Raw genomic sequence first — 6,637 nt, 5'->3', positions numbered from 1 at the left:
CTTCACATTTGCCTTTGGTTTTGGTAGGTGCTATTCCTCTTCTCTGTCAAGAGAACATCTTGAAGTATCCTTTGTAGGGCAGGTTTGAAACAGGCATTTTCTTTTGACTTTTCTCTACTGTGGAAGAATTTTATTTCATTTTCAAAGACAAAGGAAAGCTTTGCTGGATACGTTACCATGGGCTGACAATTTTTTCTTTTAGAATCTGGACTATGTCACTCCATTCTCTTCTTGCCTGTAGAGTTTCCTGTGAGAGATCTCCTGTGAGCTTAACTGGCATTCCTTTATATGTCAACTGACTTTTTTCACATGCACATTTCAGGATCTTTTCCTCCTGTTCAATTGAAGAGAGCTTGATGATCATGTGTGGTGGTGAAGATCACTTTTGATCAAGCCTGTTGGGAGTTCTGTGCCCCTCCTGGATCTTGTTTCCCAATTCTTTCTCCAGATTAGGGAAATTTTCCTGTATTATTTCATTAAATACATTTGCAAACTCAGCTTTTCTTTCTGCACCTTCTGGGACTCCCATAACTCTTACATTTGGCCTCTTAATAGTGCCTTTCAATTCTTGAATACTTTTTTTGGCCTGATCCAGCTCTGCTTCCAGCTTTTTGTTTGTTTCCCCCTGATAACAAGAAATATCTTTCAATTCTGAGATTCTTTCTCCTGCTTGCTTCATTCTATTTTGGAGACTCTCCACTGTACTTTTAATTTGCTCTACTGTGTTCTTCATTTCTGAAATATCAGCCTTGATTTGCTTTATGGCTGCTACTTCTTGTATAACAATGTCCTTAAATTCTTTGAACTCTTGTATGTGCTTCTCATTGTTGATCAGAAGCTTTATAATGAGTTTTCTGAATTCTGTGTCCTTCATTTTCTTGATGTCTTCCTCAGTTAACTCTGAGGTTGGAATAGGGTTTTGCTCCTTTGCAGGGGAGTCTTCAGTAATATTTATTGTGCCTTTGTCTCTTCTTTTGCTCTTGGTCATTGTACTTCTGGTTAGCAGAGTCTTCTCCTTGGGGCAGGTTTCCAAGCTGTGTCACCCACAGGTCTATAGTTCGATCTTACTTATTGCCGTTGGTACGCAACTCTTTGCTTGCAGCCACTCGTGCCACAACCTCCAGCAGTTCCAGGTCTGGGTTCTTATGTTAGACTTCCACAAAGAACACCGTAGCCCCAGCTCTTGGCTCACCACTCTCCACCTCCTGTGATACCGTGCTGAGGCTGCACCATTGCCTATACAACCTTTCTCCCACTTCCGGTTGGAGCAGGTCCCAGGATTAGGGAGACACCAGGTGTCCTATATAGCTAGGTTGTTGGTGGTGCTTATCTTGCCAGAACCTGTTGGACGTTAGGTCTGGGTGCCACACGGACCTATTTTGATCCATACCATGCCACAGTCGGTATTATTTTTCCTACAGGTCCAGTGCAATCCATCAAACTCAGTGAGTTCTCGCGAGATCAGCACATGCGCAGTTCACTGTTGTCCCCTGCAGTCCTAAAGCTATTGCCACAGTGCCCAAAATGGTGCCTGATGTACTGCTACTAGAGTTCTTAACCTGCTGGCAGTCAGATCTGAGGGCTACCTAGACCTGTCTTGGGTGGAACTTGTAGAATGCCATGTTGTTGCAGTTCACTGAGTCAGAAGTGAGTTCACTCCCAGCTCAGTTCATGCTCAGTCCTTTCGCTTGCCTTTGCCTCCTTAGGCAAAATGGGATTCAATTTGGCTCTAGGGGGCTGACTGGGGTGTGAAATCCACCCTGTTCTCACACTGCCCGTCTGGGATCTGCTGCTCTGTCTCTGCTCCTGGTCAAATCAAACGGACCAGCAGGATGGACAGTTCTTTGACTGGGTTCACCTCCCAAGCTCCCAGTGAAAGTCCCATCCCACCTGGTTGCTGGTGGAGTTCTGGCTGCTGGTGGAGTTCAGATCGCCATTAGCTCAATGCCGCTGGAGTATCAATCACTGCAACACCACACGATTGTTTTCGGTGCTTTCCTGTGTCTGTCAGTCTCCAGGTACCCCTCTGCTGTTGTTCTGTCCTCTCCTATTTCCTTGAATGTGTCCTCTCTGCTTCATCCTGATTAACTGTTTCTCCATCCATTTAAATGCATGCTTACCCTTCCTGCCATCTTGATCCCCCCCCAGAAGTACTCTTAAAGATGAATAATGAAAAGAAAAGTGCAATTAAAATGGGTAAGTACCTAGCTATTGCTACATATATAAATGGCCAGCAAGCACACATAAAGGCATTCAATATAAGTACCATTTAGTCATATGTAAAGCAAAATTATACTGAGATTACAATTCAAGGCCAAAAGGGAGAATATCATGAGGCAAACAAAACAAAGAAAGCAGAAAGTTTTGGTGAGGATGTGGGAAGCAGGGAGATCTTCACACATGGTTCTTCAGAATATGAAAAGTCAAAACTTCTGAGGAAATCACTTGTAGCTCCTCTGTAAGTTAAACACAGAATAACCATATGACGTGGTATTTCCCTCCGAGGTGCATTTTTCTGAAAAACTAAAAACAGATATTTAAACAAAAACGTGTACACAAATGTGCTGAGCATTACTATTGGCAAGAGGCAAGAGGTAACAAGAATCTAAATCTATCCACTGATGATTCCATAAAGAAAACATAGGTTAGTGATAGAGTAGAATATTATCCAACCACAAAAATGAAGGGAATGCTGATTAATGCCACAATAAGGGTAATCCTGGGAATGCTACAATAAGTGTAAGAACCTAAACACAAAAGGCCATGTTGCCACCCCAGCTTACCAGTCTTGCACCTGCCAGGATCCCATATGGGCACCAATTTGTATCCCAGAGGCCCCATTTCTCATCCAATTCCTTGCTTGTTACCTGGGAAAGCAGTTAATGATGGCCCAAAGCCTTGGGACCCTGCACCCACATGAGAGACTCAAAAGAAGTTTCTGGCTCCTGGTTTTGGATCAGCTCAGAACCGGCTGTTCATCCACTAGGGGAGTAAGTCAGCTCTGCCTCTCCTCCTTTCGGTATATCTGACTTTCCAATAAAAACAAGTGAATGTAAGACACTAAAAAAGGAGAAGAGGCAAGTTTCCCTGGCCTGCCTTCTTCCTGCCTCCCCTCACGCATTCCATTCATTTGACTCCAGAAAAGAACAGACTCCCTGTTTCAGAGCAGATGAGAAAACAGGGTCCAATTGATGGAGGACGAGGGAGGCAATGCATGGGCTGAGGCAGACTCTTCAGAGGTTTCTTTCAATATGCATTGATCAATGACTCAGAGAATCAAGATGGCAGAGTAGGGTGAAGATATGTTTAGGCAGATGAAGATCCATAGCCAGAGTGAAGCAGAGAGAACACATTCCATAATATAGAAGAGGACAGACTGATGGCAGAAGCGTACCTGGAGACTGACGGACACAGGAGAGCAGCAGAGACAACGGTGTGATGCTGCAGTAAACAGCTATCCAAGTGGCAATCAGTGAGTAGCGATCTGAGATCCACCAGTGGCTGGAGCTCCACCAGCAACCAGGTGGGAAGGGGAGTTCACCAGCAGCTCCAGAGGTGAATCCAGGCAAAGAACTGCCCATCCTGCTAGTTTGATTGATTCGACCAGGAGCAGAGACAGAGCAGAAGATCCCAAACACACAGTGTGGGAACAGGGTGGATTTCACAGCCCAGACCTCCACCAGAGCTGCATCGGGCACCATTTTGTGTAGGAGGGCAAAGGCTATGGGACAGGCCCACTCATGCGCTAAGCTAGGAGCAAACTCATTCAGACTCAGTGAATTGCAACAATGTGGCATCCTATAGGTTCCTCCAAAAATAGGTCTAAGTAGCCCTGAGACTTCATAGCCAGCAGATCCAGAACTCTAGTAGTAGCACATCAAGCACCACTTTGTACAGTGTGGCAAAGGCTTTGAGACTGCAGGGAAAGCAGTGTGCTGTGCATGAGCTGAGCTGGGAGTGAACTCACTGAGCTCAGTGCATAGCACTGGTCCCACATCAAAAATAATACTGACTTTGCCACCTTACAACTCAAAATAGAGGTCTGAGTGGCTCTCAGACTTAATGGCCAGCAGGTTTTGGCAAGATCAGCACCAACAACAACCTAGCTATTTAGGACTCCTGGATGTCTCTCTAATCCTGACAACTGCATGGACTGGAAGTGGGAGAAAGGTTATACAAACAGTGCAACCCCAAGCACAGGATCCCAGGAGGTGAAGAGTGGTGAGCCAGGAGTTGGGTTCATGCTGGAAGACTAACATAAGAGCCCACACCTGAAACTCTCTGGAGGGAGTGGCACAAAAGACTGCAAACAAATGCTATGTACCAACCACAATAAGTAAAATCAAATTGCAGACTTGTAGGTGACACAGCTTAGAAACCTGCGCCAAGGAGAAGACTCTGCTAACCAGAAGTGCAATGACCAAGAGCAAACGAAGAGACAAAGGCACAATGGATATTACTGAAGACTCCTGCAAAGGAGCAAAAGCCTTTGCCAACCTCGGAGTTCGTTGAGGAAGACATCGAGAAAATGGGGGATACAGAATTCAAAACACTTGTTATAAAGCTTCTTATCAACAACGAGAAGCACATACAGGAGTGCAAGGAATTTAAGGAGTATGTCACACAGGAAACAGCAACACTGAAACAAAATCAAGCTGAATTATTATTGGAAATGAAGGATGCAATAGAACAAATTAAAGATTCAGTGGAAAGTCTCAATAATAGAATGAAAGAGGCAGAAGAAAGAATCTCAAAATTAGAAGATATTTCTTGTCACCATGGGGAAACAATCAAAAAGCTAGAAGCAGAACTGGATCAAGCTAAAAAATAATATTCTAGAATTAAGAGACACTATTAAAATGCCAAATGTAAGGGTTGCAGAAGTTCCAGAAGACACAAAAAGAGAAGCTAGGTTTAAAAATATATTTAATGAAATAATAAAAGAAAAGTTCCCTAATCTGGAGAAAGAATTGGGAAACAGAATACAGGAGGGGCACAGAACTCCCTACAGGATTGACTAAAAGTGATCTTTACCACGACACGTGATAATCAAGCTCTCTTCTATCAAACATGAAAAAAATATATATGATCCTTTAATGTGCTTTGAAAAAAATCGATTGACATATAGAGGAATGACAGTTAAATTCACAGCTGACCTCTCACAGGAAACTCTAACGGCCAGAAGAGAATGGAATGACATATCCCAGATTCTAAAATTAAAAAAAAGTCGGCCCACAATAATGTACCCAGCAAACCTTTCCTTTGTCTTTGAAGATGAAATAAAATTCCTCCACACTAAAATTAAAACAATATGCCTCTTTCCAAGCTGCATTACAAATGATACTTAAAGATGTTCTCTTGATTGAAAAAAGGAATAGTATCCACTAAATCCAAACGCAAATGTGAAGAACATGCCAGTAAAATAATAAAAGAACAATAAATCAAAGAGCAATCCATTGCTAAATGACAGGACCAAATCACCACCTATTCATATGAACTCTGATTGTAAAAGGCTTAAACTCATCGATCAAACATCACAGATTAGTGTACTGGATTAAAAACACAAAACCCATCTATTTGTTGCCCATAGGAGATACATCTCACCAACAAAGATACGTGAAAACTATGTCTCACACATTTTTTGTGGGATTTCTTTTTTATTATTATTAAATGTATTCATTAATTACATTGTGTTGTAATTACATAGAATCTGGGATTCTCCCCCCCCCACCCTCCCCCCATGGTCTCACACATTTTAATGATTTTGTTTTTAGTTTCATTTCTTCAAAACACCTTTTTCTCATCAAATTCTTCACTGACTGATATATCATACAGTAACATGGTTTTCTTTTTCATTTCTTCAATGACGCATTAGTCATTCAGTAGCATGTTATTTAACTTCATTGAGTTGTAAATTTATGTTTTTTTCTTGCTGTTGTTGATTTTGTTTTGTGGCTTTTCATTTAAGGGGATGTATAGTAACTGTGTAATAGAGACTATCATATCCAGTGGCATGTTACTTCATGGCATTATAAAATTCTGTTTTTCTCCCTGATATTGATTTTGTTGTGGCTTTTTACTAGGGGGGATTTATAGTGACTGTGTAGTGGAGACTGACATGTTCAGATGTGAGCATATGGTGCAGTGTGCATCTCTATTTCTGGATCAAGGATGGACTCCCAGTGAAACTGTTGGATATTATTGTCTTGACACTGGGATGCTGGACTCTGCCATTGTCCATGCCCTTGATGATAAACTTATGATTGCTTATGAGAAACTATGCTGTTGTAATGATATGGGAGAGGTCAGTGCGTGTGTGTTGGGGGGGGGATTGATTTAGGGAGAGAGTAGGGGAAATTCCAGGGCCTATGAAACTGTATCATAAAATGATAATAGTAGTTTAAAAATGAAAAAAAAAATGTACTGATCTACCCAGGCCATAATCACCAAGCAAAAAGCTCATGATTTGATGACTGTTTTTAGCTCATGCCTATACTGTGGAACAATGATTTTCTACTTTTTACTCACTGAATATTATGGTTAATGGTGCATTAAACCTGTGATTATAAAATAAGGCAAAATTATGTTTCTGCAAAACTTAAAGGAAAAAAGGAAAAGACAGAGGGAAGAGAGAAGG

This window comes from Ochotona princeps, chromosome X, assembly GCF_030435755.1.
Source record: "Ochotona princeps isolate mOchPri1 chromosome X, mOchPri1.hap1, whole genome shotgun sequence".
Lineage (NCBI taxonomy): Eukaryota > Metazoa > Chordata > Mammalia > Lagomorpha > Ochotonidae > Ochotona > Ochotona princeps.
This window is presented reverse-complemented; position numbering follows the sequence as displayed.